This window comes from Camelus bactrianus, unplaced genomic scaffold (assembly GCF_048773025.1).
Source record: "Camelus bactrianus isolate YW-2024 breed Bactrian camel unplaced genomic scaffold, ASM4877302v1 HiC_scaffold_154, whole genome shotgun sequence".
Classification (NCBI taxonomy): Eukaryota; Metazoa; Chordata; class Mammalia; order Artiodactyla; family Camelidae; genus Camelus; species Camelus bactrianus.
The window spans coordinates 461,638-487,832 of NW_027413924.1; the positions used below are offsets into that span (position 1 = coordinate 461,638).

The following is a 26,195-nucleotide window of genomic DNA, read 5'->3' on the forward strand; positions in this document are numbered from 1 at the left end:
TGCATGTAGCCAAGGACCCACACTTGGCGGGGCACATTCCAGGGGCTCAACTGAGACCAGGGACATTGCCCTCCTCACGCCCCACATCTGTTTTCCTGCATCAGGGGTGCACTCAGAGTGAGGGGATATCCTGCAGTGGGGGAAACATGCTGAGGGTTGGGCCCCTCAGAGTGGAAGTGACCCGGCTGAGGGTTAAGTCTGCAATCCCGGGGTGAGGGGACAATCTTGGAATGGGGGGCCTGGGGTGAGGTATGACGTGTCAGCTTGGGGTGCAGGGGTCTTAGATTAGGACATAGTGGGGCAGAATGTGGCGGCGGGGACCTCAGTATAATAAGGTGTTTCACCTTGGGTGTCCTGTCAGGGACCAGGCCTGGCCTGGGGTGGGGGTTCAGTGACAGGGGTTTTGACAAGCAGGAGTGTGGTTGGGGGTGTGGCCTGGCTCAGGGCTGGTTTTGGTGGTTCTGCTTGGGCTCCAGGACCTGGTCTGTGGCAGGGTGGGGCTTTGGGAACGGGCCTCGCCCAGCCCAGCTCGCCTCGCGCTGTGCTGCAGGAGCCGCTGCCCGCCCAGAGCTCGCGGAAGTTGTGCAGGAGCCGGGCTCTCCTGGACCAGCCCGCCCCCCGAGGAGGAACACGGCCTTGGATCTGGGCAGCCGCCTGCCGTCCCCTTCGCTGGCGCCTCTGGGTAGGTGAAGGGATGCTGGTGGGGGCACGCAGGTTGGGGAGCCGGCGGGGGAGGCGCACAGGTGGGAATGCAGAGGTGAGGCTGGGGCCGCGTGGCTCGTTAGGACCCCGAGGCCGGTCTGGGGCCACCGCCATGGTTCATTGTGCCCCCCCAAATTAGTAGCCACTGAACCCCGCACCTTCACCGCCACTCATAAGCGGGTTTGGGAAAGCGGTCGCAGCCCCAGGAGGTGGGAGGGCGCCGGCCGTGCCCGGAGCACCTCCGACTGACACTCAGGCCAGGGTCCCCTGGCGCAGGTGGGCCTGTCTGATGAGTGGTGGCTGCCCCCGACCCTTCAAGGTGCAGGCGACCTGGGGCGGAATAATGGGCGAGGCCCAGGTCTTTGGGAGCTTGTCAGCCTGCCTGAGATCAAAAGCCTTTGACAAGTCTACTTTTAGTCTTTTGAGGAATCTCCATACTGTTTTCCACAATGGCTGCACCAAACCACTTTCCCACCGGCAGTGTAGGAGGGTTCATTTTCTCCACAGCCACTCCAGCATTTGTCATTTGTGGACTTTTGCATGATGGCCATTCTGACTGGTGTGAGGTGAGACCTCATTGTAGTTTTGATTTGCATTTCTTTGATAATTAATGATATTGAGCATTTTTTCATATGCATATTGTGAATTTGCATGAATTCATTAGAGAATTGCTTGTTTAGTTCTACCCACTTTTGGATTGGATTGATTTTTTGTTATTCAGTTGTATGAGCTGTTTATATATTCTGGAAATTAAGCCCTTTTCAGTTTCATCTTTTGCAAATATTTTTTCTCATTTCATACATTGTCTTTTTGTTTTGCTTATGGTTTCCTTTGCTGTGCAAAAGCTTATAAGTTCATTTGGGTCCCATATGTTTATTTTTGCTTTTATTTCTATTGCTTGGGTAGACTGCCCTAGGAGAATATTTATGAGGTATATGTCAAATAACATTTTGTCTATGCTTTCTTCTAAGAGGTTTATAGTGTTTTGTCTTATATTTAAGTCTTTAAGTCATTTTGAATTTATTTTTGTGTATGATGTGAGGAAGAAGTCTAACTTCATTGATTTACATGCAGCTGTCCAGTTTTTGCTACATCATTTGCTGAAGAGACTGTCTTTTCTCCATTGTATGTTCTTGCCTCCTTTGTCAAAGATTAACTGACCAAAAATTTGTGAGTTTATTTCTGAGCTCCCGATTCTGTTCCATTGATCCATATGCCTGTTTTTGTACCAATACCTTGGATGACTCTAGCTCTGTAGTATTGTGTGAAATCTGGGAGGGTTATTCCTCCAGCTTCGTTCTTTTTCTCCAGTAATCCTTTGGTAATTCTGGGTCTTTTTTGATTCCATATAAATTTTAGGATTATTTGTTGTAGTTTTGTGAAAAAAAAAAATCCTGGGTGATTTGAGAGGTTTTGCATTAAATCTGTTGATTGCTTTGGGTAGTATGGCCATTTTAACAATATTAATTCTTCCAGTCCAAGAACTTGGGATATCTTTCCATTTCTTTAAGTCCTCTCTAATTTCCTTAGTCAGTGTTTTGTAGTTCTCTACATATAAGTCTTTTGCTTTCTTGGTCAGATATATTCTTAATTATTTTATTTATTGGATGCAATTTTAAAAGGTATTATTAGTTTCATGTAAAGAAATGCCACTGTTTTCTGTATGTTGATGTACCCTGCTACCTTGCTGAATTCTTTTATTAGCTCTAGTAGTTTTTGTGTGGCGTCTTTAGGGTTCTCTATATGTAGTATCATCTCATCTACATATAATGACAATTTTACCTCTTCTCTTCTAATTTGGATCCTATTTATTTCTTTTTGTTGTCTGATTGCTATGGCTAGGAATGCTAATACTATATTGAATAGAAGTGATGAGAGTGGGCATCCTTGTCGTGTTCCAGATTTTAGCAAAAAGGCTTTCAGCTCCTCGTGGCAGAGTATTATAATAATATGTGGGGGCACACTCAGGGGTTAATAGGTTGTAAGGCTGCGATGCAAAAAACTGCTGCTCTGTGTCTTGCTGAAAACAGTGAGACAAACCTTGCTTATATTCGGTGTAGCTTGTTATCTATAAGGCTGCTTCTGCTTCTTGGGAAACCATCGCATCATTCCCTTGCTGAAAACAGCAGGGCATTCTTCTCTTCTCTAGTTAGATCTTGAACTTTATGGGGTCTTTGTGCCTGCCTGGTTTCCGTTATCAGTTGTACACTCCCTGAACCTTGTAAACTTCTCCCTGAAAATGTAGATTAAGACGAGTGTTTCTATTTTTCACAAAACTGCTGACCTGCATTCTTGCACACGCCCTGCCCCTTGCACATCCCTGTGCCGTGCATTGTCTTAATCCTTTGTTTGACTATTCTCAATAAATACGAGAGTTGCAGAGGGGCCCTGGGAGTTGGAGTTGATCTCTGGCTCCCTCTTACTCTCTTGACTTGCTGAAGTGTTGAGTAATTCATTCTTTTGCGGTGGGTCTTTCCCGGACAAAGCCCACAAGCGGTGACCCCGACGTGACAGTCTTGAGCAGCTGAACCAACACGCTGAGGGAGGAGAAAGCATTTTGGGCTGAAAACTGCCTCCCGGTAAGGGACAGCAGCCCCCGCCTGGAGCAGCTGCCACAGTGGCCAGCATTCAGTGCGAGCTGTCTTTCTCTTTTCTCACTTCCTCTTTTAAGATGGACCAGCAAGTGACTAAAGAACAAATTCTTTATCTCAGGATATTACAGCAACTCTTAAAAGCGGCCCAGTGTTCCGTTCCTGAGGAACAACTAGTTAAACTACTGCAAGTCGTATGGGATTTCTGTCCTTGTTTCCTGCCCAGGGAACAATCGATTTAAAATTATGGGAGCAAGTAGGGAAAAACTTAAAAAGAAAATATGAACAAGGAGAAAGTGTGCCCGCATTTGTTCTTGTCACCTGGAGCTCAGTCCGAGCGGCATTGTGCCTTGAGGGAACAAGATGATGCCCCCCTGCCGCGTCTGCCCCCTCGGCCTGCCTTTTACAGACGGTGAGCCTGCCTTTCCGCCGCCGCCTGAGAACTCTCAGAAGTGTGTGGGCCCAGAAAAGCCCTGTCATACAGCAGTGTCTTAGAGAGGGCTTAGCCCTTGGAGAACCACATGCTGTCCCTGTCACCCCTGTGCAAGGGCCACCCCCCAGGCACGATGCTCTTCTTTTTCAAGTTTTCAAAGAACTGCAGCACAGTATCGAAGGGAACGGGCTACAGTGCCCTGTACTAAGGGCATCACTGGGTTAATAGGGTGTGAACGAAATTACTGCAATGTGAGTGAAAATACTGCAACCATATCAGTAAACAAAGAATGCTGAAACCAGGTTATCAGTGGCTGCCGCCAACCCCCAATGGGGACGGGCCTGCAGCCCAGCCTCTGCAGCCACTCACAATGGTACCTTCTGAGTGGACTCAGAATAACAAAGGATGGGACACTGGCCCTGGATAGCTAGGTGCTTGTCAAAGGAATGAATTCAGTGAGCCCAAATGTTTGCTTCCTCCCATACATAGAAAAGCACTAAATTCTTTAACTTGAGATGCCTGGCTTTCTTTAGATAACAAGTAATCTTTTATTGTTCCTACTACCTGGTCTTTCTTGTAAAGCTCCTATATATCCTAGCTCCTTCCCAACCTCTTCGGAGCAGTCCCTCAGAGCGATCTGACAGGCTGTCATCCCGGCTCGAGTCCTCCCGCCAAATAAAACATAACTCTTAACTTTTAGGCTGTGCATTTATTTCAGTCGACAGTTTTGGTGACCACAAAGGGACCCAGAGCAGACTTCTCCTTCCCCTGAGCTCTACAAGGAGCTGGAGCCTTGGTAAAAGCAGTGGCCCTTTGTGCCCACCCGTCTCCTCGGGGAGTCTAGATGAATTTGGGTGAGTCTCTCCTGGTTCTCAGATCTCCCATATTGGTTCATGATCCTGAGTTTTATTTGGTGGTGTATCCAGGTTCCTGGCCCTCCAGTTGAAAGATACTGGGGGGAAATACCTACCCAGTGGAGATGTCCCGGGTGGGGTCCGGTTGAAAGATACTGGGGTCTGGACTGAGTGGTTAGGTAAGAGGCTGGTCTAATGCTTTCCTCAATTTGGCTACCTCCGTTGAATTTGTCAGGATAAAAGTAAAATCTTATGAGGAAACTTTCAACTCCAAAAATGGGACCCTCCTCCTTGCTGGCAACAGCTTTCTCAGGTGACTGAGAAACTTGCAGGAGTGGTAGAGGCAAAGACCTCATGCCGTGCAGTTGTCCCTGCGGGAAAACCTACTAGCGATTTTATTCTGACAATCAGACCTTAGAAAGGGAAATAAAACTTTCAAAACAAAAGAAAAAGAAATGACAGATTGTCAGCCTCCAACTAATACCCCAGCCAGGTTTATGTACGTACAAAACTTACAACTTTAATTGAGAATTAAAAAAAAATCTCACTCTGAAAATAACTAGCCAGGCCTGATAAAAACTTTTTTTTTTTTTTAAATTCTGACCTTATAAAAATAAAAGCCCCTTTAGAGGGAACTTGGATTTCTCTTACTGTGTCCTTGAAATGTAAATGTTTCATCTTTCTCTGGGTGTTTTATGTGTATGTATGTATATATATGTGTTTCCTTTTTTTTTTTTTTAAGGAAAACTTGGACTCTGCCATGCAAAGTTACAAGTATTATGTAAACATGGCGGCCAAGCAAATAAATTGGGATTCTTAACAATCCTTTGATTGTACCAATTCTCAGGCATTTTGCCAACTTAACCTTTGTTGCATCAGCCTGGACCACAAAGGCCTTTACTTTTTGGGGAGTAAAATTTTGAATTTTATTTAGGCAACACCCCCTCTTATGTCGAAAAGCCTCTTCATCTTATTGGTTTAAAATCACTATATATATATATATAATATATATATTTATATATATATAATATATATTAATATATATATTAATTGATGGCCATATGACGGATCCTTTAATTTAGAAAAACTTCTAACTTGGTGAAAGTTAAGAGAGTTCTCATTATAAACATCTGTTTTATTGGTACCTATTAAAATCAATCAAGTTTAAAGATGGGAAAATATATCTAATGGTTAACCTAAGAATTTAGTTAAAAAAAAAACAGTTTATAAAGCTACATTTGTGTTTTCCCTTTCCCTTCAATGGGTTTTAGGGATGCTAATAAAAACATTAGAATAATTCATGTTAATTAGGTTGAGTAACTGAAAAAAGGAATGCAAAAATGTCAAAAATTTTTTTCTTAACAAGAAAAAAAAATAAGGGACTTATCCCAAATGAATAAATGTTTTTAAATGGTTATTTTGAATGGGATAAATAAAATGGACATTTTTGGATTTAGATACAAGGTTTTGATATTACGCTATGTAAAGTTAATTAAAGGCCAAGGGGATGACCTACTGGTCCCCAACATTAAAGTGCAAACAAGTCCGCTTTATTTACCCCAGTGTAAAATATATATACTTATAGGGGTGGAAAAAATTATATATAGACTGAGATATTAGATTAATGATTGGGGCAACACACCAATTAATCAAATTAAAAATTCATAAGGGCCTAAGTCCTTTGGCTCAAACTTGGGGTTCCCAGAGACTTTTATATAAAATTAGATAAAGTGGACAAGAAATTAAAGAAAAAGGCTTCTGGCACTCCTTCTAAAATTAAAATTATTGATTAAGCCTAATGAATATTAAAATTCAAGTTATAAGAGTTAATAAAATTAAGATAAAATTTGTAAAATTGGTATATTTAAATGGGCTTTATATAAACTTCTTTTGCTTAATTATGTTGTGGAATAGATATGTTTCAATGGAAAAATGCTTCGCCTCTTGGTATTATAAGGCTTGGCACATATCTGTCCCTCAGAAAATATTAATTAAACAAACTAAAGGAAACCAATAGTTAACCTGAGCCATCCAATATAAAGTAAAACTAAAAACTGATATTCAGGCGATAATATAAATAAATAAATGAATGAATGAATGAATGAATGAATGAATAAATGAATAAATGAATGAATGAATGATTAACCCCGGGGTTTAACTTATAACTCAAGGAAAAGAGATATTACTAAGTGCCTTAAGCATTTGCTTTAACATGGAACAATTTGTTTGGAGCAAATTAAGCAGATACAATTGGACCTAGGTGACAGACCAGTTCTTTGGGGAACTGGAAGCAACTGTCTTTGTCTTGCAGATCAGAAATGTAAATATAGCAGACAATGACCTGAGACTGAGCCTAATTAGCTCAATGAGGTAAAATTTAAGGTGAAAGAAATTTTTGGCATTTTAGAACCCAGAACTCTGATGGGTCCTTCAGACTGTCAAGGACAAATAGGAATCTTTAAAGTCTTTTTCATAAATAGTAAGCCTTACTGATTTGAACAAATTCAGCTTATTCCAACTGTTATTTATAAGCAATAAATTTATAAATACCCAACTCATAACTAAGTTTTAAAGTGAAGCTATGAGATATCTAGATTTGTCTGTTCATAAGTCTGTGTACACACTATAGATATGAGATATCTCTACTGCTAAAAAATTTCCAAAATTAAATTTATAAAAGAGCTCTGTTTAATTCCAGCAGTGTAACATAATGTGCTTAAAAATTAAATGTTTCTAAAATAAAAACTGAACAAACTGACTTTCAGGTTTACATGAACTGGAAAATATTCAATATTAAGTTAAAACCTGGTATTAAGTTCAGTTTAAGTTTGTTCTACTTAGTATAGATGTCTTTAGAGTCATCAATATTAAGTATAATATCTTTACTGTACCTAGGTTTAATGAAACTCAAATACGATCTTATTATATCTGTTGCAGATTTGTCAAAAAAATAAAAAATAAATAAATGTAATTTGGTGTGATAAAATTCTAAGTAAATTAAATGCAAATGAGATAAGCGCTTTCAGGTAAATACTTTTAAATATATTTTTAGACATGTATGCTTAAGATAATCTCTATAAATATTTGGTATCTTAAAATTCTAGAGTTGTGCTAAATTAAGTTAAATAATGGGAGTTTATTAAATGTTATGCCATTTTGATATAAAATAAGATTGAAACATTAATTACTTAACACTCACTTCCTCTTACAGAGAAATTAAATGTGTTTAGATATATTAATAAATTGTTGGTGCAGAATTCTTTTGACCTCCAGCTAAATCTGGGATGCTTCATAGGGCCCCAAAACATCCCAAAGAGAGATTTTCATACTGACATAATTTTATCTGACCAAGTGTTTTGAAATTTAACAAGCTTCCCAAATATCAAATTTTAATCAGAATTCTTTTGATTTCCAACTAAATCTGGAATGATTCAGAGGGCCCCTGAAACATCCCAAAGAGAGATTTTAAACTAGTAAGTTTCATATGGTATGTTAAATAACATGGGAAATATTGCCCAATTAATAATAAATCTTCCTAGGTTATACTGTATGAGCAAACATGATTAATATAGATAATCTAGAAGTTATATGGAATCCCTAAAAATCTGGTATGTCTGAAATGTTATTAGTCATAGTTCTGGTCATTGTGACCCGATCTCTTTATTGATTGCAGAGTAACTAGGTGTTTAACCATGCTATTAAGTATTTTGTTATTTATAGATAGTTATGGTTTTATTCTGATGTTTTTGCAAAATGCTTTCTCTTCAAGGAGATTTACTGGTTTCTAATAAATTAATTTCAAACTATAGCACTGATCTAAACTGGGTAAGAAATTTTAAAGATCTGATGAAAACTCTGATTTCATAAAAATGTTAACAACAAAAAAAAAGGATTATTTACATGGGACTAAGTAAACTGTTGAGTACGGTTATAATTTTTGGTTTTGTCTAAAATATTACTGGCTTTTAATCTGTGTTCCCCAGATATAAACAAACCCTTGTCCTTAAGCTAATTATGACTCAGCAATTCGGTAAATTATACCTATGTAAGCAGACTTGGAACAGTTATCTTTCCTCTATCTGATCCCTCCAGAGACTAGAAACTCTTAGGTCCCCAGTGGCTCTATCACATAAATCAGGAAAATCACCTCCTAATAGGTATAGGAATCTCAAGGCATTTTGAGGACCTTAAAGAGAAGAGAATTCACCTAAATCTGTAAGGCAAAAATATATGACAAGACCTTGATGTGGCTTTCCTGGCCTTAGAAAACCTTATTAAAATTCTAGCCTGAAAGTCCTTATTAAAATTTCCAACACAGCCAAATTAAAAGAGCTTACATGATCAAATAATCAGACAACTTATAAACAAATTAATCTTGATTTGGCTATATTTTATAAAATGAGGGAACTTTAGAGGGAAAAAGATTATATTTTAGTGGGTATTAAACTCTAGTTTGTTGATTGAGGTCTATATTTTACTAAGGCTCAATTCCCAGGTCATTCCTTGCTGTTATGTTACATTGCCGCAATGTTTAATTGAATTATTAAAAGGGCACTCTAGGTTTGTTTCCTAAGCTCAGTAATCTATTCTTCGCTGAATATCCGATGTCCCATGACCTGCAACCAGGGGATTACACATACAGGAATAGACATAACTTATAGAACTGTCTCAAACCTGAATGGAAGGACACTTTATCAGGTACTCTTAACTAGACCATGCACAGTGAAAGCTAAAGGAAATTGACTTTTGGATAAATTTTCAATCAGAAAGAGCCATTGCATTGAACTGACCTATAGAGTAGTGCTCACCTCAAATCAATGCTCAAATGGAGAAGAAGCTACCAGGCCAGGATGAGAAGAAGATGACATCTGAGGTAGACAGCTGACCTGAGACCCCATACCAGGCCTGTTTATCAATTACTCTGATAATTGCTCTTACCTTTGATTATGAACTAATCCAATTGTAGGTTTATGGTCAATTACCTATATCTTGTACTTTTGTGTTATCTTGACAGGTTTCCCTACTCCAAGGTTCTAACTAGATAGCCCTCAGAAATGTATTTTAAAAGAGAAATTATAATTCTACTTAGGCCACTATTGACATTACAATTTGGGAGACCTCACCTGGCCAATTAATACCTGCTCTGAGCCTGACCATAAGTATGAATTTTCTTATAAGATCACTGAAGCTCAATCAAGACAACAAGCAAGATTTCCACCAAAGAATATAACCTCCTTTAAATATGAAAAGGACTTATATAGTTAACACCAGGATATGGACATTTAAGTTTAAAGGCTCTCTTATGTTGGAAAAATTAAACTGTACTAAAGATAACCAACCTAATAACACTATGGAATTTGGCTGGGAGACTTATGAACAATGCCTGTATAACATCTTCCTTAAAGATAAGGATTGGTACAGAACAGACTAAGTCAGATGACCTGAGGATATACTGAGCTGCATCTAATGGAAGTTTTTCAATTAAATTCTTATGACTTTAGTAACACTGCTAACTATTTGTATTTTGTCTGTTTTACAAAATTGTTTATGCATTACCAAATGTGTAACTAGGCCTCCAACAAGACTGATGATGGCTAAACATCTTGAATAAATAGATAAAATTTATAACTCTGCATAGAATAATTGTAATAGTGTGATTCTAGGTATGTTTATCAATTACTTTGATAATTGCTCTTACAATGAGGGGTAACAATTTCCTGGATCATAATAGACTAGTAAGACAGATGATCCAGAGAATTTTTGAGTATCAACAGGGCCAGATCCAAAAATTAACACTTGAGTGACATGTCAACACTATCTTCGGCCTGATCTAGGAATGAGTCTTCCTAGCACCATGGGACAAAATTGGTCATGAAATGTCTCCCAAAATATTGGTTAAATTTAGGACCCATGGTGAGCACTGTGAATGAAAAACACTGCAAACCCTATCAGTAAACAAAGAATGCTGAAGCCATGAAGTCATCAGTGGCTGCCACCACCCTCCAGTGAAGAAAAGCCTGCAGCCCAGCCTCTGCAGCCACTCACAATGGTGCACTCTGAGGGGACTAAGAATAATAAAGGACAGGATACTGGCCCTAGATAGCTAGATGCTTGTCAAAGGAATGAATTCAATGAACCCAAATATTTGCTTCCTCCTGTACATAGAAAAGCACTAAATTCTTTAACTTGAGATGCCCGATTCTCTTTAGATAACAAGTAATCTTTTATTGTTCCAAATACCTGATCTTTGTTGTAAACCTCCTATGTATCCTAGCTCCTCCCCTACCTCTTCAGAACAACCCCACAGAGTGTTCTGAGAGGCTGTCATCTGGGCTCCAGTCCTCCCACCAAATAAAACATAACTCAATGTTTAGGCTGCACATTTATTTCAGTCAGCATAGGAAAATTTAATTCCATGAGGAAGGGATTGTATTCCCACAAATTCTCAATTTTGATCATAATGGATAAATTTATGTCTTGCTAAAGGCCTCAGGACTATACATGATTCCATCTGGAACCCAAATAGCACTAACTCAGAAAGTTATTCTAAGGCTGATGCTGACAAAACTTCTTTAAGATGGCACAAGGCTGCCCTTTACTGGACACAAATTTTAAATTCACAAAAACCCTTATTGACTGTTTCCATAAAACAAAAAATTATTCCATGGCCTTGTAGACACAGGAGCAGAAGTTTCTGTAATAGCCCTAAATGAGTGGCCTGAAAAATGGGTAAAAGTGACTAGTCATATGTCTGTGACAGGAGGAGGAGGCACTCACAAGCCGATGCAAAGTAAAAAAAACAAAAACAAACTCTAAAATGTATTGGCCCAGAAGGACAAGCTGGGCATATTCAGCCATTTATTCTCCCTATTCCAGTCTCTCTGTGGGGCGGAGACCTGTTACAACAGTGGAAAATCACAATTCAATCTTTGGGACCAGGCCACTGTTAACATACCTCCCCTTCCATTAGTCTGGAAATCTTCCACTTCTATTTGGGTCAAACAGTGGGGAAACTTATTAAGCTAAGCATTTAGTCCAGCAAGAGGCTGGACACAGTGAGCCACCTGCTCGTCCCTGGAACACTTCTGTCCTTACTACCCCACAAAGGCCAGGCGAGCGCGTTGCATGACCTCAGGGCTGTAAGTGCTATAATCCCACCCCTGGGAGCCCGGCAGCCAGGCCCCCCAGCCCTGCTGTTACTCCTGCAGATTGGCATGTCGTGGCTGTCGATCTTTAAGATTGCTCTTTCACTAGTCCGCTGGCAAAATCAGAGCGAGAGCGTTTTGCTTTCTCTTTCCCTTCACCTGACAATCGGGCCCCTTTGTCTCACTGTCAGTGGCGAGTTCTGCCTCAGGGAATGACTAACAGCCCTGCTACTTGCGAGCTATGTGTTCATCAGGCCCTGCTGCCTGTGCACTCTGCTTTTCCCTCCTGCCTGGTTTATCATTATGTGGATGATGTTTTACTTGCAGCCCCTACACAATCCCAGCTTCTAACTAACTATCGATTTATGACGGATCCCCTTTCCAAACAAGCACTCCAGATAGCACATGAAAAACTTCAGCTTCAAAGACCGTGGAATTATCAAGGTTACATCTTTTTTAATTGAACTATTCGATCTCAATCAGGAATCTTAGATACTACTCGCCTTCCTACTTTAAATGATTTTCAGAAATTTGGGGGAGATATAAATTATGTTCGACTCATTTTAGGCATTACTATGGGACAACTTTCTAATTTATTCAACATCCTTAGGGGAGATTCACCCTTAGAGCCCCCCTGAAAATGAACTCCAGAAGCTAAACAGGAAATAGCACTCATTAAAAGGGCATCCAAGACAGACAATTAGGTAGGAGACAATTGGACCACCCAATTGATTTGTTCTTACCCCCCAACTTTTGGACCCGGACAGGATTATTGGGACAGCTTATTAGCGAAATTCAATGTATAAAATAGATATTAATTTCTCATTTCTTTAAAACAAACAAAAAATCTTCTCTCCTATGCTCAGCAGCTTATCAATTTGTTATATAAGGGCCGATATCACAGTCAGCAATTGACTGGCTATGATCCAGACATGATTTATCCAAAAATATCCTTACGGTTTCCAACAATTAGTCTCTTGATTTCTAATCTGCCATAGCTGACTTTACGGGGAAATTTGTTTATTCTCTACCCTCTGATAAGTTGTTACAACAGCTAGCCCTTATCAATGTCATTTTGCCTCACAAGATTGTGACCACTCCTATTCACAAAGCTGTCACTATCTTTATTGATGGCTCCGGAAAAACAACTAAGTCTGCATTTCCTGGACAAGGAAGGTCATAGATTGTTTCCTGCAGGGCAACCTCATCACAAAGAGCAGAACTTAAAGCTCCCATTATGGCATTGCAACAGCCTGTTAACTTGCTGATTCACAATACATGGTTTATGTCATACAAAATATAAAACAATCATCAATTAAGAAATGAACAGACTCCTCTCTCCTTTCTCTGTTTCTTACTTTGCAATCTCTAATAGATAAATGTAAACATCCCCTTTTTGTCATACACGTAGGGTCCCATACCAATCTACCTGGTCCCTTGACAGCCAGCAATGTTATGGCAGATCACTTTGTTGGTTTCAGCTTGGCTTTCAAAACAGCACAACAATCGCATAAATTCTTTCATCAAAACTATAAGTCTCTGGTTAAACAGTTTCACCCAACAATCCCTCAAGCAAAACAGATTATTTCAGCTTGTCCTGATTGCCAATTATTGGCTGGAGGACAGAAATCTTGGGGTGCCAATCCTCGGGGCTTAGAACCCAATCAAATATGGTAAACAGATATGACTCACTATCCTTTTGGTCGCTAAAAGTATGTCCACGTTTCCATCGATGCCTTTTCTAACTATATCTCTGCTTTCACATACATTGGTGAAAAAACAAAACACGTTGTCACCTTCTTCATGCCTTTGCACACCTGGGCAAGCCACAACAAATAAAAACTGACAATGGACCCAGCTATACCTCTGCTAAATTTAAACTCTTGTCAAAACTGGGAATTACAACAAGTTACAGAAATTCCTCTTAATCCCACTGGACAAGCCATTATAAAAGGTACTCATTCCACATTAAAGTCTATGATTAAAAACCAAAATGGGAGTGGGGATACTCCCAGTAGGATCTTCACAGATAGGTTACACAAAGCAGTATAAACTAAATTTTTTAAACTGTGATGTTCAAGGCCTCACAGCAGCAGTTCACCATTTTGCTAAAACAGCTCTGTAAGAGCAGACGTTCTGGTAAAAAATATTACAGAGGAAAATGATTCATGGGAAGGGACTTTTAAATTAGTCACCCTGGGGTGAGGATCTGCTTGTATTCTTTTACCCACAGGGCTAGTTTGGCTACATGCCCGTCATGTCAAACTTCACCGCAGACTGGAAGAACATACCCTATGACCCCAACTTCCAGGAGGACAATCCTGTCCCTCAGATGGCCAGCCTTTCCCTACTAGACCCCCGACCAGAGACCTGCCCAAACACCCTTAAGGCGCCAGGTGTGACCTTGGGGCAATTTAAGAAACTCGATCAACAGACCAATGAAGTTATGCAATGTGTTGGAGTTCCCCCAATCCAGAAAACTGGTTTTTAGCATGTCTGGTTGTGGTTTCTCAAAACTCAGTGAAGGTAATACCTCTCCTGCTTTTGCTTCTCTTCCTCCCTGTCACACAAGCGCCCCTATACTGGGCTCATATTGTAGATCCCTCTCTTTTCAGACCTATCTCCTGGTGGGGCGCCAATCCTCCTTTCAGCAGTAGTGACACCCCGTGGACTGGAAGAACCTGGCTCCCACCTCAAGGACCTCTACTAGATCAGCGAGACTGGCTCAACTTAAATGAATCCATCTCCTTTGTCTCCCCTTTCCACCAGCCTGTTTTGTTAACATAGCCACACTCGATTGTCTTACTGTCAAGCCTCATGCTTACTTACATTACACTCCTAAAGACGGATTTCATAAGATTAATTTGACTTTCATATTTACTGCAGCCATTGATGCTGGAAGTCTCCCTGATCAGAATTGCCCTCCACCGTTGGAATGCTGTCATATGACAGAAGCCTGGACCCCAGAAAGTCAAAACTGTTTCTGGAAACCATGTCCCTCTCATTAAGCTACCATGAAAACTCTTTGCTAATTTCTCCCTTTTTGTTTGGGGTCCACAAAGTTATTTATCATCTGAACATTTGTCCACTGTCTTTTAATGAAACCAGTAATTCTAGCATCTCCTGGACTTATGAGGCTTTTCTGGCCTTATTCTAAGCATTCCCAGTGCTCACAGACACAGCCCCAGCACAGTAATCTACGCCATGTGGCTCTACACTTTGTGCCTCAACATATCTCATGGGAAGTACACACTCAAAAATGGCATATATAAAGTTAACCTTACTTCTCATGTTTCTGATCACATTCTTTCTTGTACTCCACATCCTTATATTTTTACTATGTCTTAACAAAAAATCAATATTACTCTTCAAAAGAGATTTTACTTACTTCAAGTTCATACCCCTGTCTGGTATACCTCCTTCATTAGAACAATGAATATTACACATTAAGGTCTCTCACATGTGATTGTCCTGAAGGGACAGCCACAGGTCTGTTTCCAGTCAGTCTCACACGTCCCTGGGAAGGGGCTAGCGGCTTTACTAAACTAGCACAAACTATCTCTAAATGGAGACCTAAATGCTTTATTGGATGGCCCATAGCGTTCATCACCTCTGCCGCCGTCACTACCGCTGCAGCTTCTGTAGTGACTGTAAGCTGCTATGGGCGCGAGCCGTCTGTTCCACCCAATAGCCCATTGGGCAAGGTTTTGAATGGATGGTCTAATCATAGATAGCCACCTATGACTAAGAAAAAGATGGTATTTTACTGTAATACTGCTTGAGTAATGTACGCCTTAGGCTCGAGGGAACACTGGCCTGAAAATGGGTTATTAAATTACTACATCATTCTCCAGTTAGAGCTGTTTTGCCAGAGAAAAGGTAAATGGGAAGAAGTACCATATATACAAGCCTTTATGAAAGTCCATAATGAGGAAGGAAGGGAGCCAGGTACTAGATTGCTGGTTCAAAGACAAGTAGAGAAAGAATTTAAAATTGAACAGAGAAAGGTTACCAGACAAGTGAGGGAAGAAAGAAAACATCAACAACAAGCACCTTCCAATGTCATGGTCACCCAAGGTATCATAGACGAGGAAGATAATGACTGACGGGGCCCGGGGCTCTCAGCCATGTTAAAGACCCCCTGTAACAATTGCCACCCAAGAGCCTTGGGTACAGCTGACAGTGGGGTCTCAACTAGTGGGCTTTCTAGCAGATACTGGCAGAAACTTCTGTCCCAGTACCAACGACTCAACTGCTGTTACGACCTGTGGAATGCAAATTTTGAGAAAGGGAGTAAGTAACTTGGAAACAAATAGAAATCTTAAATGTCTTCTATAGAAGTCAGTAAAAATGTTTAGCTATCCAGTCAGGCAGCTTTGATTTGTTCCACCTGCCAAAAACTCAATTTGTATCCAACCTCTTCTAACTGATGAGTCTTACATCGTTGTACCTAATTCATGGCTAAAGGTTTAAAATGGGAATTATGAGGTCTCTGTGTTTGTGTGTTTGTACGTACCTATATGTGTGCTGTATATATGTGGCATGGCCAAAATTAATTCATTAAAGAGCTCTATCCAATTGGCTTAAAGGAAATTAAATGCTTATATAAATACTCAGGAATATAAAAGAAACTGGCCAGAATGAAAATTGGGTTTATGTGATCTAAAAAATATTCCATACTGAATTAATACCTGGTTATTGAAGCTACCTTAAGCTTATTGGTTTGATAAATATAGACATGTCTCAAGATTCATTAATGTTAAGCATAAAACTTTATTGAACTTAGGTTTAATAGAAACACATAAGAACTTGTCATATCTGTTAAAATTTGTCAGCAAGAAAAACAACTCGGTATAATATATTTGTAAGTAACTTAAATACAAATGAGAAAGAGCTTTTCGGTAAACTGTTTAGGAATGAATATTTCAGGAATGTCTATTCAAATTGTTAGAGCAGGCAGATAGCTAAATACCAGCAGAGAAAGGGGGACACAGACCAAATGGCAGGAATTAGGCAGAAAGGAGGGGCACAGGCCAAATGCAGGAAACCACACGTCATGTGAGCAGCAGGGATCCTTGGGAAGAGAAAGAAAAGCTGGAAACTTTGGGCTGATAATGGACCACAGATTTTGGCTTGGAGACCAACAAAGAAAGGTCAGAAAAGGCAGGAATTTCCAGTGCCCCAATGTAACCTTTTACTCATTATACCCTCATTTCAATAAAATTAGCCTTGCAGATCAGAAGTACCCATCATACACCGACGCCATGACGCTTTCGATCCAGACTAAATAAGGACAAAAATCCTTCCTCCCTTTGGGAAGCTGGAGTTGGGATGATAATCAGGGAATACGACCCCAAACCCTTCCCTCCCCAATGAATATTCCGTCCATTCATTTTTTCACCCTATGTAACTAACTTGCCAAAGAAACTCAGGGCAGCTGCTCACCTGGGCCTGCCCGCTCTCCCCTGAGGGTGTACTATCCATCCTTTAATAAATCCTCACTGTACCTTTTTAACCTCTAAGTCTTGTCTCTGAATTCTTTCTGGGACGGGACAAGAACCTGGAACACCAGTTGCACCTATCGGCGACAAAATGATCTCCCCATATATTTGGTAACTTTAAATTATATAATGGTGCTAAATTAAGTTAAATGATGGAAGTTTATTAAATAGCCACTTCATTTTCAGATAAAATAAGACATTGAAAGATTTATTGCTGAATATTGACTTCCTCTTACAGAGAAACCATAGATATTTAGCAATAAATATTAATAAATATGTGGTGCCACCCTGAAATATTCTCTACTACTAAGGGAAATATCTCAGTATACTAGGAAAGTAAGATGAATGTTTTCATTAAAAGAAGATATAAGAAATGGAATTATGTTTTGTTAATAAAAAAAGTGACTTTGTCCTAAAGCTACTTGATTCTGAATGGAAAAGAAAATACGGAACAAAGTAATATGGATAGAGAAATTTGTGGAAGGTTTGTGAAAGAGGAAACATGAGAAAATGGTTTTATACATGGTCTGGATTGGCTAAGTTTAAAATGAATTTAGTCCAGAAAATTAATACTAAAAGTAAGTGGGTACAAGGCTAGATTTAGTTCGCTTTCTCTCTGTTGAGAGAACAATGTTATCTTAAAATGTTAATCTGCTTTTAGTAACAGATTTTAAAGTTTCTTTTATCCCTTAAGTGATCTGTTCTGTATTTATCTTTGAAATATTTTATTGTTAATGAATAAGTAATGTTTCAAAGTGACCTATATTTTTATTTGACCAAGCGTTTTGAAACTATAACAAGCTTCCCAAATATCAAATTTTAATCAGACTTCTTTTGACCTCCAGCTAAATCTGGGATGCTTCAGAGGGCCCCTGAAACATCCGAAAGAGAGATTTTAAACTAGTAAGTTTCATGTGGTATGTTAAATAACATGGGAAGTATTGACCAATGAATAATAAGTCTTCCTAGTTTATATTGTATGAGAAAATATTAATATAGGTATTATAAAAATTATATGGAATCCCTAAAAATCTGGTATGTCTGAAATGTTACTAATCATAATTCTGATTATTGTGACCAGGTCTGTTTACCAATTACAGTGTAAATAATTGTTTAACCATGCTATTAAGTGTTCTGTCACTTATAGACAGTTATGGTTTTATTCTGATGCTTTTGCAAAATTGCTTTCTCTTCAAGGAGATTTACTGGTTTCTAATAAATTTCAAACTATAATACTGAACTAAACTGGGTAAGAAATTTTAAAATTCTGATGGAAACTCTGATTTCATAAAGCTGTTAACAACAACAAAAAGATTAGTTACATGGGGCTGAGTAAACTGATGAATATGTTTATAATTTTTGGTTTTGTCTAAAATATTACTGGCTCTTTAATCTGTGTTTTCCAGATATAAATAAACCCTTCTCCTTAATTAATTATGACACAGCAATTTGATAACTTATACCTATGTAAGCAGACTTGGAACAGTTATCTTTTCTCTCTATCTGGTCCCTCCAGAGACATGAAACTTTTAAATTCCCAGTGGTTCTATCAGATAAATTAGGAAGATTACCTCCTAACAGGTATAGGAATCTCAAGGCATTTTGAGGACCTTAAAGAGAAAATACTTCACTTAAATCTATAAGGCAAAATCTGTGACAAGCCCTTGACATGACTTTCCTGGCCTTAGGAGACCTTATTAAAATTCCAGCCACAGAATCCTTATTAAAAGTTCTGGCACAGCCAATTTAAAAGAGCCTATATGATTAAATAATCAAAGTTAATTTGTGGGCAAATTTTTCTTGATTTGGCTATATATGATAAAGTTGAGGGTAACTTTAGAGAGAAAATGATTAGATTTTAGTGAATATTAAATTCTAGTTTTGTTAATTGAGGTCTATATTTACTAATACTCACTTCCCAGACCATTCCTTGCTGTTATGTTACATTGCTGCAGAGTTTAATTGAATTATTAAAAGAACACTCTAGGTTTGTTTGTGAGGCTCAGTAATTTATCCTTGGATGAAGATCCAATGCGTCATGACCTGCAAACAGGGGATTATACACACTGGAACAGACATGATTTAAAGAACTATCTTCAGCCTGAATGGAAGGACCCTTTATCAGGTACTCTTAACTAACACAGCAAAAGCTAAAGGAAATTGACTTTTGGATTAATTTCCAGTCCAAAAGAGCCCTTGCACTGGAGTGGCCTATAGAGTAGTGCTAACCTTAAGTCAATGCTCAATTGGAGAAGCTAGCAGACCAGAAAGAGAAGAAGATGTCATCTGAGGTAGACAGCTGACCGAAGACACCGGACCAGGCCTATATACCAATTATTTTGATAATTGCTCTTACCTTTGATTATGAACTAATCCAATTGTTAGGTTTATGGTCAATTACCTATATCTTGTACTTTTGTGTTATCTTGACAGGTTTCCCTACTCCAAGGCTCTAACTAGATAGTCCTTAGAAAATTTAATCTAGGAAAAATAAAAGAAGAAATTATAGTTCTATGTAGGCCACTATTGACATTACAAAGTTGGAGCCCTCTCCTGGCTACTTAATAATACCTGATCTGAGCCTGGCCATACATATGAATTGTCTTATAATATCACTCAAGCTCAATCAAGGCAACAAACAAAATTCAGCCAAAGAATATAACTTTCCTCAATTATGGAAAAGACTTGTATGGTTAATATCAGGATATGTACATGTAAGCTTAAAGGTTCTCTTATGTTTGGAAAAAATTTTAAAAATTGAACTATAGTATGGATAAGCAACCTAATAACACTAGGAAATTTGTCTAGGAGTCTTATGAACAATGCCTGTATAACATCTTCCCTAAAGATATGTATTGGTACAGAACAGATTAAGTCAGTTGACCTGGAGATACACTGAGCTGCACCTAATGAAAGTTCTTGTTTTAAATTCTTACTTATGACCTTACTAATGTTGCTATCTATATTATTTGTATTTTGCCTGTTTTACAAAATTGTTGTTTCTTGCATTACCAAATGTGTCAAAAGTGTGACTGAGCCTCTGATAAAACAATAAGGCAGCTTGAAACAGTAGACCAGATATATGTTTCTGCATGACACCAATGATTGTAATGGTGTGACCCTAGATATGGGAAAAAGCAACAAGAGGGAATATTCTCCTGGACCATAACAGACTAGTAAGACAGGTGGTCCGGATAATTTTTGCTACTGTTAATAAGGCCTAGTCCTGTAATAGCACTATGAGTGGCCTATCAACATAATCCGTGCATGGCATAGGAATAAGCAGTCCAAGCTCCGTGGGATGAAATGGTTGTGCCAAGCCATGGTCAAATGTATGATCATGCGGGCACTTGCCATCAGCCTCTACAAGGATTGGGTCACGTTGGCACTTGCCTTCTAACTCTGCTTGGATTAAATCATGAGCCACTGCAGCTGCTGACCTCCAACACACCCTTAAAGGAGTTCAGGGTTAAGGTCAGGAATGAGGCACTCTGTGCTCTGGGAAAACTGGCTGAACAGACCTTCAAATAGCTAGATTTTTTTCAGGAAAAGATCTTATGGGCCCAAATTCTTGCATCTCCTCATATCCAGAAAAGCACTAAAATCATTAATGGTGACATCTGCTTTGTCCACTAAGAAGAGAAATGCATTTGAAAATCAAAATGAAATAACTATAGTTCAGACATTCAACATAAAACTAGGTAAACATTGTAGATGTGATTTCAGACAAGTTTCTGTATTGCTGAGAACTTGAGTTTTCTGAGCGATGTCAAAATTGGGATGCCACCGCCATTCTCAAAGCAGTGTCTGCTGGCAACTTGTAGCTACAACCTAATGGGCTTAACTTCTCCTCTTGTAATTATTGAGTTCCTAGATCCATACTGAATGTCATGCTTTCACACCAGATGAGTCCAGGAGCATCACAACTGCCCTAGAGGACGTGAAGCAACAAATACATAATGTAGGGGATTCAGATGCATATGTGGGAGAAGTTACATCTCAAGTTAACACCTGATTTTCTGGCCTCTTTTCATGGACTTCAAGGTCTCAAATGCATTCTTTCGGGAATTTTACAGTTTCTGTTTTCACTTCTGTTAACAAAAGTTTATATATATATATATATATATATATATATTTATACTAACAGTTTTCTGATGTCTAATGTGCAGGAAACAAACAGCTAAGGCTCTTTCTGAATCCCCAGCCATATGGCAAGATCAGGCTGGCTTGTTCCATTTCAAGGACCCCCCCCAAAAACACCCCCATTCAGCAGGAAGCAGCCAGATGAACGCGACGTCCATCTCCCTATTTCCATAGAAATGGAATGAGAAACTTACAGTGGGGATTTTGAAGTAGAATTAATAAAATGGCCACACTTAGGCTAACAGATTGCTTCTTCTCATACACACCCTTAAAACGGTCAACTGACCTGATGAACTGGTTGCTACTCACGGTTCCAGGCCTATTGTTAAAACTGAAGCTATTGATTTTACACTTTCTACTTTATTTCGGTAATCAAAATCTATAATAACGCTTGGTCTCCAGGGAGAAGGTCACAGGACTTAACCTTATAAAATAGCCTGAGTTACCAAGAAGACCACAACTTGGGTGCTTCTAATGAAGAAATGGAAAGAGTGACAAATACTGGTGGAAAATGAGCTTTTGTATATTTTCCATCATTATGTTTACATTTTGATATAGTCACTGAGGTCATTGTAGTGTTTTAACATGAAAAATGAGGTAAATAAATTAGAAGAAATCAATCATTTGATTTAAATTTAAATTAAATCACATTGTGAAATTGTTGCAAATTCCTTCTCTATTGCAATGTGTAAATTGTTTATATTTTATAGAGTAGCAAATTTCTTAAAATTTCAAAACAACAAATACTTTTTGAACAACTACATACACACTAGATATAAGATATATATGACTTATACATAATATGACATCTACGTGTGTCAACATTCATATATATAACTGCATAAAACAACGTGGAGTTTTCTCACCCTGTTCCTCAGGTTTATACCCTGCAGGTAACCAGAATTGGTGTATGGTGCAAATCCTTTTGGGTTTTTTTTTTTTTCAAACAGAACTAAAATTGTAATACAGGTCAATGTGCTCCAAATTCTGTTATATCAAGTTATAAAGTAGATTTTCAAGGTCACATTGATCTTAAAGTTTACAGATTGTCCCTGTTCTCCACATGTTACCAAAGTACTTCCTTCGATTTCAATAAAGACAGATTGCAGGAATGTGGCAGTTCTGTGTGAGTCTTTGCTGAAGCGGGTGTAACCAGCAGCACACAGATACTCCTGGTGTCATGGCCCACGTCTCCAGAATAACCTGATATCAAGCCAAGATGCCCTCCCTGTTCAGATCAGCCTCTGTGCCATTCCCCCATGATGAGGAACTGTCTCCTGAGGCAGCTCAGACAGCTCTGATTGCTAGAAAGTTCCATGCGTTGCCCTTTAAATTTAACTTGTCCGGAGTAAAACTCACTAATTTGAGCTTTCAGAAAGGGACAGCTCACTTGATCTTTGTTAACAAAGAACTTACACCAGCAAATTGTCAGGACTCTCAGCCAATAAAGGCCATTCAGGCTAATGTTACTAGCTTCCTTCAAAGAGGGCTCAGTACACGGAAGTTTCTTTAACCATGTGCTTCTAGATGCAGAGATGGGCTCCTAGGTGTAAGGGTTGTAATTCTGTGACACTGTGTTGTGAAAGGTGCACCTCTTATGGACTTTAACAACAGAATGAGTTAATTTTATAAAACTCATAAATGAGTGAATGACTAAGGTCACATTCCTAGAACTCCTGAAAATTGCTGGGAAGTCCAGAATGCCTGAAGCTCTGGGACAGTCATCTGCCCCCACCCATTGCCTCAGGCACTGTGCTTTGGGTGGGTGGCCTTCCCTGCTGTGTTCTAGAAATAATGCAAAATGTTGTTTAAATATTCTGGAATTTAGCTTTTATCCAGATAAGATTGCCTGGATATGCAAGGGGTTACAGTTTAACTTATAGGAGATGTTCAAAGAACAGGAATGTGGACATGCAGACCTAAAAGATGCCAGGGATCAGGGCACAGGACCCCTGTGCTGTGTTTGGGAGAATCAAGGGATCCATATTATTTGTTGAAGTGTTCTGAGTTGGTTTCCCACGTTTTGTTTGTAGTGACATTGAGGGGGCTGTGTTTGGATCCTGGCTTTGTTTTGTAACCTCAACTTTATGGTTTTTGACTCATCAATGTTTGTTCTTGCAGTGGATTTATTTTGACAGTACCTCTGGTCCCTGGGGTACAGGCTCATCCTGTGTTGGCAGTACCTGCCCCAGCCATTGCCATATGGACACGCAGGGTTTCCATTCCTGAAGCCTCCCCAGCCCCGAAGGCCGAGCTTATTTGACCTGCTTTGAAAAGGTGTGCATATATACATTTTTAACATTCTTCAGTATCCCCATGAAGAAGGAGGACTTTAATTTCTACTGGATAGAGTTTTTATTTTCTTTCACGGCGGCCCTGTGCGCCTGTGAAACGTGCACTGTTTCATGCCACGCCCCTTCATGCAACCCCCACGCCCCACCGTACCTCTGGTAGAGTGTTCTTTAGTAGGTGTTCTGTGGTTTTACATCAGTTTTTAATATTGGTGCATGGTGGATCCAGAGGTCCTGGTGATTGCCTGTATGTTTATCTCATGAGCCTCATTGTTGCTGAAAGATCAGCTCCCATCCCTAATGAGCCAAATGACACAGAGACAGGGTCTTGGAGCTTACAAGAAAGGAGGCAGCTTTATTACTCATCCAGGCAAAGGAAACTCACAGCAGGCTAATCCCTTCAAAACTGTGTTCCCACCTTGGCGATGGGGCAGGGTAATTATATAGCCATAGCTTAAACAACAAAGCATTCATAACAACCGACAGAATCATGTTCTCATCAGAAGACTCAGAATGGCGTCATGATGCCTCCAGGCGACCAATTCTATAGAGGATAGTGTTTAGATCACTTTATCTCTTTAGCAGTCATGGTGTGGCCTTCTTGGTAATTCAGGCTATTTTGTAAGTTTACAGTCCTTTGACTTTCTCCCTGGAGAAGGACTCAGAGACCAAGCATGATTATGACTTTCGATTACTGGAATAACATAGAAACAGTAAGATCAATGGCTGTAGTTTTAACACTGGGCCTGGAACTGTGGGTAGCAACTGGTCGGTCATGTTCATTAACCATTCTAAGGGCAAGCATCAGAATAAGCAGTCTGTTAACCTAAGTGCGACCATTTTATTATTCCTCCTTCATCATGATTCATTGAGAATGGAAGGTAGGGACTTCCGGGCTTCTTGACACAGTCTTGTTTTCAAGGTGACATCTAAAATTAGGCTTATCCCACCCATCTCCTTGGCCCCTCCCAGGCCCTAACCTTAACCCTGCAACCACTGAGTCTGTCCTTGGGGCTCTTGCAGAGCTCTCCCAAAGACAAATTCAGAGTCTCTACATTTTCAAGTTTTGCTGCTGATTACTTCTGGGAAAAAACAGAATGTACATTTGATTTTTTTGTTGTTGTTGTTTTCCAGAGTAGTAAATTTACAAAGCATAAGAAAATGTTTACAGAAGCCTAAAGTTCAGGATTCTTTTTATAAAATGTATTTTAAAATTCCTCAGGTAATACATGTTTTCCGTGAAAACATAAGCAATACTGAAATATATGGAGTAAAAAGTTTCTCTGAAGACCTTAATCTGCTGGCTGGAGTGTTTGCACATTAAATTTTGATAGATACTAACAATGGATGCTTTCCAAGGTGTACCCTTTACACACCACCGGCAGCTTTTGAAGTCTTCCCGGCAGTGTTCCCAACACTGGGAACATCTTTGCAAATGTTTACCAGTTTGATAGGTGCGAAAATAGCATTTCACGTTCATTTGCATTTCTCTGAGTATAATAGAGTTGAGTATATTTTACTGTTTTTTTGTTTGGCTCTTTTCTCAGACAGGACACAAAAGTCATCTTGTACTGGGAAGGTGTGAGGTGCTGTTACAGAATCCAACCTCGTTCTGCTCACCACACGACAGACCAATAAATCAGTAGATGAGGTGTTGGAGCAAGGAATAGCTACTTTATTTGGAAAGCCGGCAGACTGAGAAGATGACAGACAAATGTCCTGGAGAAACTTCTTCCCCAATCAGAATTCAGGCTCCTTTTATACTTGAAAGGGGAAGGGGTGTGATTGGTTGTTACAAACTTCTTGGTGTAGGAATTATTAGTTCTTGGAATCCTTTGTTCTTGCAGCTCTCCACATGATTCATGTCATTGTGCCCCTGTAAATCCTGCAACAAAACAAACATGATTTTCTATTCTGCAACTTCTCATCTTTATATGAGTTCAAAAGTGTTAATATCCTTAAAGGTCAGAGTCTTGGGAATAGGCTGTCTTGTATATTTCAGGCTAAAGGCAACATTCTTTAACAAAAGGTTCTGAGCTAGCAAGACTAAGCCTAGAAAACAGGGCACAGGGTTAAAGCCAAAGGAACAGATCTAGCATGGAGTCAGTTTTGTTCTTTTTCTTTTCTATTACAGTGCCTTTGGTGAGAGATAAGAGGATGTTTCTGGGCAGGTCCTCCTCTGCCCCTGGCAGGGATTCAGCAAGAACCCTGCCAGATTCACCATGACTGTGGACAGAACTGCTCTCCAGCAGAGAAAGTAACAATTATTCATGATTAAAATTACTTGTCAAAATATCTTCAATTGCCTGTTAACTATACCGTGTAGGGTGCGGGGAACTTCTCACTTGCCCATCAATGATCAGGCTCCCCAGATACAAGCAACCAGCGTTGCAGAGCGTTCCAAGATGGCCTAGCCAAAACCGCTTCGCACTTTGCTCTTGAGCCCTGGGCTCCTAACAAGTACACTTTGAAAGCTCTGGTTCCTCTTCCCTTTTCTGCCGCACGAATGAACACAGCCCTGAACCCACCTGGGCT

At 39.5% G+C, this 26,195-nt stretch overlaps 1 long non-coding RNA gene across 2 annotated transcripts; it reads left to right on the top strand.

Annotated features, from left to right (window-relative positions):
• Positions 1–25,976, top strand: LOC141576637 (uncharacterized). Of its 2 annotated transcripts, none has more exons than XR_012505054.1 (6): positions 1–211; positions 551–682; positions 4,427–4,580; positions 18,072–18,129; positions 23,491–23,646; positions 25,208–25,976. It is a non-coding gene; the product is annotated as an uncharacterized LOC141576637 (long non-coding RNA). The 2 variants fall into 2 exon arrangements; XR_012505053.1 differs by having other exon boundaries at positions 4,445–4,580; positions 25,208–25,975.
• The last annotated feature ends 219 nt before the right edge of the window (positions 25,977–26,195 follow it).